This window comes from Macaca nemestrina, chromosome 9 (assembly GCF_043159975.1).
Source record: "Macaca nemestrina isolate mMacNem1 chromosome 9, mMacNem.hap1, whole genome shotgun sequence".
NCBI classification, from domain to species: domain Eukaryota; kingdom Metazoa; phylum Chordata; class Mammalia; order Primates; family Cercopithecidae; genus Macaca; species Macaca nemestrina.
The window spans coordinates 96,543,006-96,559,188 of NC_092133.1; the positions used below are offsets into that span (position 1 = coordinate 96,543,006).

Below are 16,183 nucleotides of genomic sequence, written 5' to 3' on the forward strand. Positions count from 1 at the left end.
AAATACTTGATTTTGTATAAAATTGGATTTTTCAAGGCTAGGAAAATCTTCAATAAATCACATCAGCAGTTCCAAAAACATATATAGAACCCCATGTGTTTTCCCACTCAGCAACTCTATGAGTAAGAAGGAGAACTGAAGACTCTGCTCTCAAAGCAAAGAGCGAGGGAGGGAGGGATAGAGGGAGGGAGGGACGGATAGCGGGGTTGGGGGGAGGAAGGACGAAAAGAAGGGAGAGAGAGAGGGAGGAAAGGAGGGAGCCCAGGAGAGAATGATCTGATCATGTTCTCAGAGTGTGACAGAAAATGGAAACTATGTTCTTTTAAAAACCCTCCATGTGCAATGTAAGGTCTGTTCTGTTTGGTCTGCATAGTGATGTGTCTTTGTTTTAATGCAGGGCCTCAGCAAGGATGTGGTGGTTATCTGACAGGTCGAATAATATCTTTGCCTTTCCTGATTCTGATTCGAATGGAATATATGACAAGAATTTAAACTGTGTATGGATCATAATTCTACCTGTAAACAAACTAATTCACCTCACCTTCAATACGTTTGCTCTGGAGGCAGCAAGTACTCGGCAAAGATGCCTTTATGATCATGTAAAGGTAAGGCTGTTTTATTTTTTAACTGCGTCTACTCATCCCAGACTCTAATGTAGTGTATTCCAGTTTATATCATTACAGGAAGTTCTGAAAATTGTGAGTACAGGTACTACTGCTTTTTTAAATGACCTATTCTTCAATGATGCAACATTTAATATTATAGATGCCCTACCTTCATATCAAATTAATCTTTAATATGGGTGACTCAAATATTTTGTGTGACTGGCTTCTAACATTAGCATTAAAATCTCCTATTCATCAATGTCTTGCAAGAGACGATCTATGGGAAGGTCAATTTTCTGGAAAGAGATACTCAAAGGAGCTTTGGCAAATCCTAAAATAAACAATGTCAGTGACACAAATAATCACCTCTTAATTTGTCTATTTCTTAGGCTTATAGATTTGCTTATCATATTATGTTTAGATAGTAAAATGGTCCTGAAATCACATTAAAAGTAAATTAAGGCTGGGCGCGATGGCTTATGCCTGTAATCCCCACATTTTGGGAGGCCAAGGTGGGCGAGTCACTTGAGGCCAGGAGTTCAAGACCAGCCTGGCCAATATGGTGAAACCCCGTCTCTACTAAAAATACAAAAAAAATTAGCTGGGTGTGGTGGTGGGCACCCATAATCCTAGCTACTAGGGAGGCTAAGTCAGGAGAATCCCTTGAGCTCGGGAGGCAGAGGTTGCAGTGAGCTGATAGCTTGCCACTGCACTCCAGCCTGAGTGACAGAGCAAGACTCCGTCTCAAAAAATAAAAATAAAACTAAAAAAGTAAATCGAGAAACTTCTGTTCAATTGTTAAGACTCTTTAATATTAAGTTATTATACCTATCAGGTTATATGGGTTCAGATTGCAAGTTAAGTAGCATCAATCAACAGTTACTACTGCACTCTCAGGAGAAAAAGTCTGACAAGATTTCCATTTATGAGGAGCTTAAGTCTGATTGGAAAATTATGGGATGACACATGCAAATTAAGAATGTGCAGTTCAGGATAGTAAGTATTTAATCGCTAAGGAATGCATTTGATGTAGGCTTGAAGCAATGTGCAAGCTTAAAAGGAAAGAAAGTTCATGAAACTCTGGCATGATCAAGAAAGACATGATAGAGTGAGGGAAAGCTTACTCAAGTCAGGAGAGAATTCAAGCAAGGTGAACATTTTCAAAAAGGCGCTGAACTTGATATGTGCGTGTTCTCGAAAGAGTAAAGAGGCCTGTAATCCCAGCACTTTGGGAGGCCGAGACGGGCGGATCACGAGGTCAGGAGATCGAGACCACCCTGGCTAACCCGGTGAAACCCCGTCGCTACTAAAAAAAAATACAAAAAACTAGCCGGGCGAGGTGGCGGGCGCCTGTAGTGCCAGCTACTCGGGAGGCTGAGGCAGGAGAATGGCATAAACCCGGGAGGCGGTGCTTGCAGTGAGCTGAGATCCGGCCACTGCACTCCAGGCTGGGCGACAGAGCGAGACTCTGTCTCAAAAAAAAAAAAAAAAAAGTAAAGAGGCTGGCTGAATTGAAGCAGAATAGTGCTAAAGAGTAGCAAGAAATAAGATGGCATAAGTAGAGAAATACTGAGATTACAAAGGTTCCTGAAAGTCAAACTAATGACTTTAGACTTTGTGTGACTGAAAATAAGGAGTTGTTGAAGGTTTTCCAATGAGTGATGTGATGAGAGCAGTAGCTAGAGAAGACTAATCTGAAATCAGCAGTGTGGGAACTAGAAGGAGAGGAGGCTGGGAGGGCTCCAGGGAGAGGTCACTCCTAGGTGAGGAGGCCACTCTTAGACCCGGATCAGGGGTGCAGCCATGGTGGAGATGGCAAGAGAGGTGCAAGAGAAACTTAAGTTCTAGGATTGTCATAAACTTAAGAGAAAATTGTTTTAAAAGAAAAGGAAGGAAAATTTGTGGAGGGAATACCCATTTGAGTACTTAAGATATGCTTATGCTTTTACTATGAAAAGGGCTAAGGCTGGCAGACCAGAAAAATAGCAGTGTGGTTTTGGTGAGAGCAAGACAGACAAATGAGACTGCAGTGGGCAGAGAATAGAATGGAGTTCCAGTGGGAAGACAACTCCTTGAATAGAGAGGACGCAGCAAAGAGCCTTCCTTCCAGCAAGAGAAAGGATGCTTTCTTAGAGGAAGTCAGCATGGATTCCAGAGAGTCAGGCTCTCAGCTCCAGGAAAGGTACCCAGGGAGGCAGTTGGAGAGGGCAAAACGGGCAGAAAAAGAAACAGATGCATCATGAAAAAATAAATGTGAAGACCAGGAATAGTGTAGTATCCCTGAAGTCAAGAGGCAGGGGGATTCTTTTACAAAGCAAGAGTGGTCAATATTATTAAATTGTAAAGCAGAGGCCAAGAAAGGTAAAGATGAAGAACAGCCTCGTTCCTTTGGATGACAACCATTTTAAGAACGTATTGGCACAGAAGCTGGATCAGAGGAGTTCATGAACGACTAAAGGTAACAAGGAATATCAATTCAGGTTAAATTCTCCTTTCTTAAAATGAGATCTGGCCTGCTGGGTGCCGTGACTAACACCTGTAATCCCAGCACTTTGGGAGGCAGAGGTAGGCAGATTGCTTGAGCTCAGAAGTTTGAGACCAGCCCTGGCAACACAGTGAGACCCCGTCTCTATGGAAAATACAAAAAAAGTATCTGGGTGTGGTGGTTAGCACCTATGGTCCCAGTTTCTCAAGAGACTGAGGTGGGAGGATCCCCTGAACCCAGGAGGTAGAGGCTGCAGTGAGCTGTGATTGTGCCATTACACTCCAGCCTGGGCAACAGAGTGAGACACTTAAAAAAAAAAATGGTGGGGAGAGACCGAAATGACTAGAGCAGGCCTAAAGCTGAATTCAGAGCTGTTCAAGAGCTCCCCTGGTCTAACAGAAAGGTAATAAGGTTTAGAGATAGACAGTATGGGGACTCAAACCCAATTTTGCTGTCAGACTAGTTTCCTAATCTTCCCAATTCCTCATCACTTCATCTATTTTTCTTTAAATCACATAATAGTACCTCCCATGAAAGGCAGCTTTGGGGATTAAAATTATGTGTACTAGAGTGTTTAGCACTGTGCCTGACATAAATTGTAAACAAATTTACCTCCCTTTTTCTACCCCCCTTGTAGTAACTCCAAATAGGCATGGGCACTATGGAATTTCTTTTTCTTAAAAATTAAAAACAATGGATTTGCATATAAAATTACAATTTCAAGAATATTTTGAGGATGGCTTTGCTAGGAGAGTTGATTGGATTTACTCTCAAGATCCATTTTTATGGAGTGTGACTTGATAATGTCATTAAAATAGCTTGTCATTGTCTGAATTTTTGCAATTCATTTAGGCCAGAAACTGCAATATCAAAAACAAGGAGTTATTTTCTTGCTTCAAAATAAATACCTTTTTTTTTTTCAAATAAATTCTGTTCAGAACTATTCTTGTTTTCCCCCTTGGAAAAGCAATTTCCTTCTATTGGCAATGTTTCCAACTACCAGTAAACTGGCAGGTCAAAGAACAACCCTTGGAAAGTGGAGCTTGAAGGTTTCTTTATTAAAGAGATTTTTCTGTGATAAATGGGACATTTGATCCCTTTTAGATTCTTTTTAGAGATTATAAATCACTTTTTAGAAAAGCTAATTTAACTGAACTCTGTGGTAGATACACAAGTAAAATCATACTAATTCCATTATTCATTCAGAATTCTATCATGATTGTTTGTGAAAGGGTTGACTTGGAGAGTAATTACAGTAACTGAATCACCTAGTGAATTGTGCATTTCACTGAGTGGCCTCTACTGAAATCCACATCACATCCATTGCAAAAGGAGTTAGTTGGCAAGGGTATGTGCCAGGCCCTGTACCAGCATCACTGGAGGTATAGAGAGCTAAGGACATATCTTGAGGAGTTCCGGCTTCTTGAGGAGCTGTCAATAAAGGGTAATTTTTGTATTTTTAGTAGAGACGGGGTTTCACCATGTTTGCCAGGCTGGTCTCAAATTCCTGACCTCCTGGTCTCAAACTCCTGATCCACCTACCTCAGACTCCCAAAGTAAGAGGATTACAGACGTCTGTGCCCCTTTTCATAGCCAATATTTTGTAATGTGTCCTTTCCCACCTGAAGTGAACATCATCTATGCTATAACGTACCCATAATGTAATTTCAAAAAATCACTATAATATCCTGAAGGCAATGAAAAGGAAAAGGAAAGTACATAAAATAGTGTATGTTCGCATATGTACATACACTAACACTGCTACACAAAGTCACGTAATAAAATAGATACTTTTTATATGTGGAATGGTGCTGAATAACAAGTATACATTTAAACAAATATGAGTGGGTTGCTTTTGCAACCCACATGCCAATAGCAGCATCGCCATCTGCAGCATGAATTTCCAAACTGGTGGAAAGACTCAAAACAAATATTTCTAAACCAAACAAAGTGCAGTCTTCCCACAGCTTACACAATAATTACATTTCTGGAAATTTGGTGCAAAATGAAACTGTAGACAGAAAGGGAGAAATTTATAGGAAAATAAGATAGGAAGGGTTATAATAACAGCTTTCCTTTGATTTCTCCCTCCTGAAGTCCCCCATTTTCATCTCTGAGAGCTGATCTGGGATACGGTCGGCTAAAGGAACAGAGAAAACCAGAGTGCTAGAAAGAGCTATAAGGGGAAGTGGGGACCTGAAGATCAAATACTAAAGAAGGAGCTAATAGATGGCAAGGAAAGTGGTGAGCATGGCATGCAGGCAGATGGGGTCCTAGTTAGTGAAGACCCACAGGGTGGAAGGTAATCCTATGAAAGGGTCAAGTGTAATTCAGTGACAATATAAGCAACATGGGAGACCTACTACAGTGAACCAGCGATTGGCAGGTTTGTAAGGACGGTATTCAGATTGCAGTGTTTTTTGTTTTTTGTTTTAAAGATTAAATGATCTTGAAATTGACATTCCATGTCATTTTGAAAGATAAATGGTAAAGCAAACGTTTTATTCACGTGTCTTTATTTCTCCCCTCCCCACTTTTCCCTCCACTCTCCTTTTTTTTTTAAATGTGGAAGTTTAAAATCCCATCTCACCTTTATTTATGTATTTGTTTATTAAGTGTAAATAATGGGAAAACTTCACTTGGATAGGGAATGCTTTAGTAGATTTGCATCATTATTTAGCCTTTACTGCCGCTTAGTGGTAAGGAAGAGCCATGAGTTGACTGAGAGAGGATCAATTGAGCAAGTCAGTGAACGATAGCAATGCATCTTAGATATATTGAAGAGTATTAATTGTAATTACTTTTTATGTTTTGTAGGCAAAGAGCTCTTACTGCTTTACACGTAAGGTTTATTGAATATACTCTCCACAACAAAGTTTTATGTTATAAGCATTGTATGACTTTTAGTATTACCTGAAATGTAATGAAGTTTGGGCTAGTGTTGTTGTTGGTTGTTTTTGTATTCTGATTACAGAACTGCATTTTGAGAGGCTGAAAATAAACTAAATGCATCCTTAGCTGCTGGCCTAGAAACTTACTTCCCCTGAGTGAAGCTGCACATTTGGAATTGTGGGTGGTAGAACATGTTTAATAAAATACTTTATTCTCTTCCATTATTATATTATGCCTTAATTTGTAGTAATTTATTAATATGTCATATTTCCCTTAAGCTTCCTAATGTCAATACAATTTATTATCATTTTGTATGTTTCTTTTTTATTTGTTTGTTTTTGAGACAGAGTCTCCTTCTATCGCCAGGCTGGAGTGCAGTGGCGCGATCTGGGCTCACTGCAATCTCTGCCTCCTGGGTTCAAGCAATTCCCCTGCCTCAGCCTTCAGAGTAGCTGTGACTACAGGCGCCCACTACCACACCCGGCTAATCTTCTGTATTTTAGTAGAGACGGTGTTTCATCATCATGTTGGCCAGGATCGTCTCCATCTCCTGATCTCGTGATTTGCCCACCTTGGCCACCCAAAGTGCTGGGATTACAGGTGTGAGCCGCCGAGCCTGGCCCATTTTGTATGTTTCTTAATGTCTTGTCCAGAATTGCTGCTCAATAAATGTTTGCTCAGTTAATCTCATTGAATAAAGCAAAACGATGTCATTTTCACTATTAATTAAGACTGACTCTGCATTAGCAGAGTAGGGACTCTGAAGTATTTGTCCCCAAAGCACTTTTTTTCCCCAAAATCATTAGGCAATTTTAGAATTAGAGATTACAGAAAACGTATTGGAGTGAAGTCATTGAATGACCTTGGCTTTACTCATACGTACTCTAACCAAATGGATACAGACTAGCACTAAAATAAGCCATAGACATTGCCTAAACCAGTAGTTAAACCAGAAAAAAATATTCCAAGGAGCACTTGAATGTGTATTGAACTGTTAGAAACCTAAAAGTTAAGAAAACTAAGAATCCAAATGGTGATTGCTTTAAAAAAAAAAAAAATGCTAGCAGAGCACCATGGCTCAGTCCTGTAATCCAGCACTTTGAGAGCCTGAGGCAGGAGGGTTGTTTTAGACTAGGAGTTCCAGAAAGCATGGGCAACATGTAAGACTCTGTCTCTACAAAAATTAAATAGGTAAATAGTCAGATGTGGTGACGTGTCCTTGCAGTCTCAGCTACTTGGGAGGACTGCTTGAGCCCAGGAGTTCCAGGCTGCAATGAGCTATGATTGTACCACAGCACTTCTGCCTGGGTAACACAGTAAGATCCTGTCTCAAAAAAATAAAAAAAAAAAAGCCATCTCACGAAAGAATTCTACTAACCGCTACTGCAAAGAACATATACTGTTAACAAAAGTAGCTTCATGTGGTTTGTGTGCATTCTCAAATATTTAAAAGTGATCTGCGCTTTATATGTTGTTCTAAATGCTTCAATAAGATCTCAGATTTCTTTTAGTTTGAACTGTTAATGTATTGCTTAAACAAGTAGGTGAGGCAACTGTGAACCCCGCCTGCTTTCTCTCAGCTCTGCCTCACTGAAGATGGGAACGCAGCCCTCCTCAGTGACACCTGGGACACGTGGCTGCAGTGCCCAGCTGACATTCCTGTGGAGAAAAGCAGTGTAGGACCAGTCTCCAGATGCTCTCTCATGGGTCTTCTGCTTTCACACGAAGCCTGGGAGAAAACAAAGGGAAAATATGTGAGAAGAACCACACTGCCCTTCCCGAATAGAAACCTGTTGTGCAGAGGCATGTGCAACTGAGGACAGAGCTCAGCATTTTAAATTAAATTTGCACATAGTTTCTGCGACCTCATTTGACAGACTGTTTTTGAGCTCCCATTTTCCTGTTCACTTAAACCTAAGGGAATACTCACATCAGCCAAGAGGTGACTTTGTTGCACTGTTGCTCCTGTATCCTCTTATAGCTGTCACAATGACACTGATATCACACAGTGACATGAACCTGGATGTAGGGTACGGTGCATGCAGAAGAAGAATGTGCCATGGTTAGCCCAATAGTCATTAAATGAGCTAAACTTGTGATAAAAGAAAAAGAAACACGTGTCAAACACTACATTCAAGGTACCCAGAAGTGAAAATGGAATAATCTTGACCAATTCATGATGGCAAAGCCACATTGCCTGTGTCATTCAGGATTCTTCTCTATAATCTGTATTTATGGAGTAGATCTATGTACAGCCTCCACTACATAGAATAAGGTTCAATTGAATGTGACAGAAAATCCCCCAAATAACAATCCCTTAGACAAATTAGCATACTTTTTGCTGATGTAAAATCAGACAGAGGCTTGGCCATCCAGATTTGGTGTGGCGGCTCTGCTTCATAAGCCGTCAGAACTCCGCACTCCCCAGAACTCCGCACTTTGCCCAGGGCACAGCTCCCTTACTCATAGTCACATACGGCTGCTGGAGCTCCAGGAAACACAACTGCATCCCCAGCTGCAATCATGAAAAAGGAGAGAGAGAGGGGAAAAAAAAAATAACAAAAGAACTCCTCCAGTAAGGAAAGTCCCTATAAGTCACAGACAAACAATTCTGCCTCTCTCACTTTCCCAGCTTTAGTTCCACGGGCACACTGTCCTGCAAGGGAGGCTAAGAAGTGTAGTATTTACATGGATGATGATGTTATCAACTGAATATGTGGGGCTCTAGTAACTAACAAAAAATGAGAGGATAAATATCCGGAAGAAACTAGGATTTTTAGACACACAGAACACTCATTCTAATGATTCCTTTTTAAGAAAATATTTTACATTAACAAGAAAAGACTTGTGAAATCCAACAGAACACTGAGAAGCATATGAATGTAATTCAAAGTAGGAAAAACTTTAATAGATTAAAAATATGTGAAGGGAAACTTGGAAAAATTAGTGATCAGATAAATGGCACAAAAGAGCACTTTACGCCAGGCGCGATGACTCACGCCTGTAATCCCAGCACTTTGGGAGGCCGAGGTAGGTGGATCACCTGAGGTCAGGAGTTCAAGACCAGCCTGGCCAACATGGTGAAACCCCATCTCTACTAAAAATACAGAAAGTTAGCTGGGCCTGATGGTGGGCGCCTGTAATCCCAGCTAGTTCGGAGGTTGAGGTAGGAGAATGACTTGAACTCAGGAGGCAGAGGTTGCAGTGAGCAGAGATTGCACCATTGCACTCCAGCCTGGGCAAGAAGAGTGAAACTCCATCTCAAAAAAAAAGGACACTTTATATCAATTTATTAATTTTAGAAATTTGGCTTATGCCAAATTTAGTAGAAATATATGTGGACGTGTTCATGTTTTATCTCAAGGATGCAGACACAGTTGGTGATTTTCTTCATACTTAGTGAAAATAATTATGCATATACTTTATGTCCCATCATCACATCCTAGGCATATTCCCCTGACAAGAAGCCACAGAGGACGTTTTCAAAGATCTTATTTGCAATGTTTATTGTACTGAAATATATACTAAATTTAGATAACCTTTACTTGGAGATTTTATGCATAAGATATGGTTGTGTTTCTTGTATACATTTATATTTATATACATACATATGTATATATTTCTCTATATATATCATAGCTTTTACACACAATGTCATATAAATGTATTTGCAGGTGGCAAGAGGGCCCAATGGTCCCTAGTATAAGTGTATTTGCAACTGTTTTTTGTGTGTGCTTATTTTCTTGTTGTGTTTATTTTATACATTTACATTTATAGATGTATATATTTTTCTCTATATATTATAGTGATTACACACAATTTCATCATGATGTAACATAGCTATATTAACTATATATTTTATAGGAAATGGATATTTGTGCACATATATGCATACATACATATAAACAAAGCACTATTAGTAGGCCTCAAAAACAGTGTTGTGTGAATACAGTGAGCATATTCTAAGAAGTGGATGGCTGTCTATAAATAAATGACTTATGCATTCTATTTCTCTCACTCCTGCACTTACCAAGATGAAGGGGTTTTCCCAGCTTTCACTTGAGTACACTCTTGGAAATGAGATTCTCTTCCTTTGATTATTTCAGGTTGACAAATTTATACCAAAATAGTGGGTTTTTATAATCAATATCTTTAGGATTGATTTTCCTAAATATTATTTTTTAAAATATTGAATTGTATCCCTTGTTTGTCTTTTATTTTCCACAAGCAGATGAAACTTCCTCACAAGCCGATGGAAGAACCTGTGCGTGTCACTTCAGGGAAGTTACATAGCAGCGTGGAAGTAGAATGAACCTACACATTTTTAAAACATTTTTTTACTTTGGTCCTTGGAGGACCTAAGGGGCTTGTAAAGAAGAAGAAGGGGGTAGACTGTGAGTCTGCAGCTAAAAGGAGGAGAGAGATGACCCAGCAACCTAGAGAAGCAGGAAGAAAGTGTTTATTCTACCTTCCTCTCCTCCCCAGAATTCTGCAGTGTCTGGAGAAGAGCAGAGTGGTCTCCAGTCCCCAGGAGAGGCCTGGGCCAGACCCTGCTGAATGCAGAGAGTTATCTGCAGGGTGAGTGTCCAGGCAGACAGGACCCAGGGCAGCCTCAGAGAAGACTCCCCCGGTACGGTGAGGTGTAGAAGTAGCAGTGAGCCAGCACTTCTGAAGGAGATGCCTGAGCTCAACTCTTCTTTCCTGAAGAGGCTTTGCTCCTCAGGAGTCCCTGTACTTCTCTTTCTGCCAGACTAAACCTAGCTCCCACACACTTACTGTCAAGGCACATGATGACTCTATAGCACCCCCAGGAATCATCAAAATCCGAACTAAAGACCCAGAGCATAGGCAGTTGGCTGCTGAGTAACCCCCAACAAAGGCAAGGAAGGTAGGTTCCTTGTAGACCTCAGGTCTTACGACTCTCCAGTGAGGAGGGAGGAGACTTCAAATGATTCCTGTCACCCAGACCTCCTCCCTACAATGCTCATGCAGAGGGGATGAGGCAGAAGAGCCACTGCCTGCCTTGCCACTCACCTCTAATACTTGCCTTTATCCTTTGTGTCTCATTCTAGGACTATTTATTCATTTCCTGGTGCTCTAGGACACAGCAGAGAGAGCTGACTGGATGTTCCGGGATGAATGGAGATGCTAAAAGCCTATGGAACTGGGTAATATCAGGTGATTTTTCCATTCAAGTCTTATCTGGTTGGTACCTCCATGAGATTTTAAAAATAGAAAAGATGGGGCTTTCTGTAGGTCCATGCACTTCAGCCTGGCCTTGGGATGCAGAGGCCAGCTGGGAAGCTAGCAGTGTTTCAGGCCAAGGCTAGATCCCTAGCCCAGGGCCTTGGGGCTCTCTGTAGCTTCCTGGCTTGTGCATGTACAGTTCATATCTGATATGGCAGCATCACATCACTGCACAAGCTAAGTTTTAGTTTGGTGACAGACACTATCCATTCACTGAGTCAGCAGTGTCCAACAGCCTTTTTTCTGACGTGGTTTTCTTTGCCTGCCACCTATTTTGGAGTCTAGAAAGCCAGAACTCTGTTTTCCATGTGTTTTATTTTTACGAAAGAAACCTCATGCACCTGACTCCTCACGTACCTCAAGAACAACTGCAGAGTTTTCTCAGTCCAGATGAAACTGGCTGGAACAAACTTCCTCAGAATTGAGTAGCCTTCAGAGTCTGACCCATTTTCCTGATTCCTGAAAATTGTCAATGGTCCTCAGCAGAGACCTTCCCTGGCCTCACTGTCCCTCCAGCCTTTTGCCATCATGCTTCTCATGCACTCACACTGCCCCCAGCACATGCTGAAGGCTCAGACCTGGCCGTTCTTTTTTTCTGCACGAAGGCTCTTCTCCACCCACTTAAACGGGACACCACATATGCTCTGAAGGTGTTCAAAAGGAGAGCACCAATCCTGACTGCCAGGTTCTTGGAATGTGGACATCTTTTGCACTGGAGGGTGATGGCACCTGGGCTGGGTCTGGTTAAAGTGGTGAGCTGATGTTTGCCATCAGTGTGGGGTCACATGGAAGTGACGGGGTAAAACTCCTGTGGTTGGGCTGGGCACGGTGGCTCACACCTATAATCCCAGCACTTTGAGAGGCCGAGGAGAGCAGATCACCTGAGGTTAGGAGTTTGAGACTACCTGGCCAACATGGAGAAACCCCGTTTCTACTAAAAATCCAAAAATTATCCGGGCGTGGTGGCCCATGCCTGTAATCCCAGCTGCTGGGGAAGGTGAGGCAGGAGAATTGCTTGAACCTGTGAGGCAAAGGTTGCAGTGAGCCAAGATCATGCCACTGCATCTCAGCCTGCGTAGCAGAGTGAGACCACGTGTCAAAAAAATAAAAATAAAAATAACCCACAAAACAAAACAAAACATATTCCTGTGACCTTTGTGGCTCCCTTTACGTTAGCAGGTGGCAAGATGGCCCAGTGGCCCCTAGTGTAAATGTGTTTGCATCTGTTTTTGAAGTTTGTGTGTGTTTATTTTCTGGTTGTGTTTATTTCATATATTTAAATTTATATATGTCTACCTATTTATCCCCATACATTGTATACATGTGTCTGTATATATGATATCTGTATTTATTGAGGTATAGATATATTGTACAGGCCAAGGGTAAACTTCTCCTTTGCCCTCTTGAGTTTCTCTAAAGTAACATTTGACCAGAGGCAGATTACTCAGAGAAAAAGCATGCAAATGTATATACATTTGGAATATGTGCACATGAAATATACAGAATATAGGAATTCAGACAGAAGCAAAGGGTCGATGTTTTATGACATCTTAAGGTAACACAAAGAATAGGGGCATGGATAGTGGCAAAACAGGGGATGCTGGCAAAACCAGTTAACAGAGGAGACAGAAAGGCCTGGCTAGGAAACGTGGTTTTGTTATTTACAAGAATCGTCACCGGTAGTAGCCCTCAGAGAAAGAGTTGGTAATTTTTTTTCTCAGACCTCTAAAGGTGTCAGACTCTCAGTTTTTTACATCCAGACAAGGGAGGGCCTCAGAGCTTCAATTATGACTCTATCAATGCAGCTTTTCTACAAAGTTGCGAATCTCACCTGCAAAAGACAACTTTGCAGGGCTCCTTCTGATTGCAGGCCCTCTGAAGGGTCATCTCAAAATATGTTAAAGAAGTATATTTTGGGTACAATATTATAGTTTCCGTGTGTGTGTGTGTGTGTAGATGATTTTTACTCTTTTGCATAGAGAAGCAGCACCACAGTCTGGTAAAAAGCACTATGGTATCGTATGTAGAAATATCTTTATATCAGTTTTAAATTATTTCTATGTTGATGCACATATTCACGTGTCACATAGTTCATGACACATTTTAAATGTTCATATTTGTGTGTATATTTATTTCTAGTTATATCTTTGCTTATGTCTTCTATGTGTGAAACGCTCCAGACTTACAGAGTGTCCCACACTGTTTCCTAATAGCAGAGATTCCAAATCCCTGAGCCCCCACTGAGTGAGGTTCCTCTGGTGAACTGGGAAGATGCAGCTGTGCTGAGAAAGCTTCACCTGCTCCTTTGCGGTTCAGTCAGCCATGAAAGACACCCTTGAATGCAACCACCTAAGAGCACCTATGCTGATTGACAGGTTCTGGCGATGTGGACAGCTTTTAAGTCAGAGGATGATGGCCTTTGGACTGGCCCTGCTTCAAAGGGATGGCTGAGTGTTTACCATCTGCAAAGGGGTCATGCAATGTGGCTTTTTGGCTCCATTCCAGTAGGTGGCAGCATTGCCCAATGACCAGGAGTGTAAAAGTACGTGCATCTGTGTGTGGGTGTGTGTGTGTCTTTGTGTGAGATTTTTGGGTTATGTTTAGTTTATTCGTGTGTGTGTGTGTATATACCCACATGCTTCAGGGTTTATGATGTATATATGAATATACATACATATATATTTGAATATATGTACATACATACATATTTGAATATATGTACATACATACATGCATATTTCTAAATAAATCTATGTGATTATATATGTTTACTAAGTAATACATCTTTTTATGTATTAATTTACATGTGTAGGCTTTCTTGTTCTTGCCTGGAGGCACACCACCACAAAGGCAAAGAGCTCTTAGAAGTTTCATGTATAAATATCTATGTTTTAATTTTTATTTATTTATGTTGATACATATATTTATATATGTTATCTATTTCTTCATATATTAAAAGTATAGACATGGATTTGTGTATGTGTTTGTTCGAATTATGCCTCAACTGGTGTCCTGTGTGTGTGAAGCACTCCAGACCAGCAGACCTCACTGCTCCATTTCTTCAGAGCAGCAGTTTCCACACACTGAGCCCCACTGACAGTTTATCCCCTGGGAGAGTGGAAAGGCACCTCTGTTCCGTCTGGTTACTACCTCCCTGAGCTTCAAAGGACAGAAGAGACAGGGCTTTCTTTTGGGCGTAAGACAATACAGTTTTCAGCCTAGACTTGGCGACCCAAAGTCTGTGCAGAAAGCTAGCACTGCTGCTGTCCCAAGGCCAGATGCCAGGCCCGGAACCTTAGGGATCCCGGTGGACTTTCGACTTTTGCACGTGCAGTTCAGCCCTCCTGGAACACGCCTGCCTCACCCACAAGCTGGGGCCGAGTTCTTTGAAAGGCATCATCCATTCCCTGGGGATGGCCATGTCCAGCATCTGCCTCTAACCTGCTTTTCCTCATCTACCATCTACACTGTGGACAAGAAAGCTTTGTCAAGCCAGACCCATTTCCATGATTCTCAAAGTTTTGGAAGAAACCTCAAGCCTGGGGGTTCTCAGGTGTCTTTTTATTATTATTATTATTTTTAAATTTTAAATGGAGTATCGTTGTCACCCAGGCCAGAGTGCAGTGGCGCGATCTTAGTTCACTGCAACCTCAGCCTTCTGGGTTCAAGCGATTTTCCTGCCTCAGCCTCCCTAGTAGCTGGGATCACAGGTGCCCACCACCACATCTGCTTTTTTTTTTTTTTTTTTTTTTTTGTATTTTTAGTAGAGATGGGGTTTCCCCATGTTGGCCAGGCTGGTCTCAAACTCCTGACCTCAAGTGATCTGCCCATCTCAGCCTCCCTCCCAGGTGTCTTTAATCCAAGTGTTCTCTGAGTCTGCCCTGGTTTCTCAAGATGCAGCTGGAGCCTGCCATAACGGGTTCACACAGGTTTATGCAGTCTTCAGAATAAATGGGGGGCCACTTTCCTGGTCCCCAAATGCTCTCAGGAGCACTCAGAGCCATCCTGTTCTGGCCTTGCTGACCCTCGGACCCGCAGCCCCCTTACATGACCCAGACTCATGCTGTGCCCAGTGCTTCCTGTGTGTTCAGACCTCGCCTGTTTTCATCCTCCTGGAAAGCCTCTTCTCCACCCACCCAAACCGGGATGCCTCTCTATGTCCCCACCTCAACTATCAAAAGAGGAGCCCCTGTCCTGACTGACAGCTTCTGGATAAGTGGGCAGCTTTCCCACTAGAAGATGATGGCCTTTGGGAGGGATCTGGTCAAAGGGCCATGTTCAGGGGTTTGTCATTTGTGGAGGCTCACACGGAACTGGCAGGAAAGGAGCCTTTGGGCCTTTTGTTTCGCTCCACTGTCAGTCTGTGGTAAGGGGGCCCAATGGCTTCTCGTATAATTGCAAGTGCATCTGTGTGGATTTGGGGTAACTTGTCTGGGTTTTCTTTATTTTGTATGTAGAGACTTACACATATATACCTATATTTATGTATTTGTTCATACATATTTTTCTATATATACAGATTATACAGAATATTTGCATTCACTTATTTATATGAATATGTATATATTTATGTGTGTGTGGATAGATAGATAGACAGATAGATTTTCTTCTTGCCTGAGTGGAGAAACACCACCATGGACAGGCAGAAAGCCCTACCCAGTTTCCTGTATAAATAAATATATATATATAAAAATTTATTTATATGCTGATACATATATTCACATATGTTAAATATGCCCTTATATCTTTAACAAACACATGTTTCTGTATGTGGATATATCTATTTCTCGCTGTGTCTTAGCTGAGACCCTGAATGTGTGAAACACTCCAGACCAACAGGCTGGGCTTCCCTGTTCCTCCAGATCAGTGATTTCCAAAGCTGAGACCCTACCCAGTGTTGATGATTCTCTGGCCCAGTGGGAAGATGTAGTTGTGCTTTTGACTTTGGGCGTCA

General features: G+C 41.6%; 1 long non-coding RNA gene across 3 annotated transcripts; it reads left to right on the plus strand.

Moving 5' to 3' along the window:
* The first annotated feature begins 230 nt into the window (after positions 1–230).
* On the plus strand, positions 231–14,732 carry LOC139356108 (uncharacterized). Of its 3 annotated transcripts, XR_011607496.1 has the most exons (4): positions 231–605; positions 10,468–10,560; positions 11,055–11,160; positions 13,443–14,732. It is a non-coding gene; the product is annotated as an uncharacterized lncRNA (long non-coding RNA). The 3 variants fall into 3 exon arrangements; XR_011607494.1 differs by lacking the exon at positions 231–605 and having other exon boundaries at positions 9,743–10,560; XR_011607495.1 differs by lacking the exon at positions 231–605 and having other exon boundaries at positions 9,743–10,560; positions 13,605–14,732.
* Positions 14,733–16,183: the final 1,451 nt, after the last annotated feature.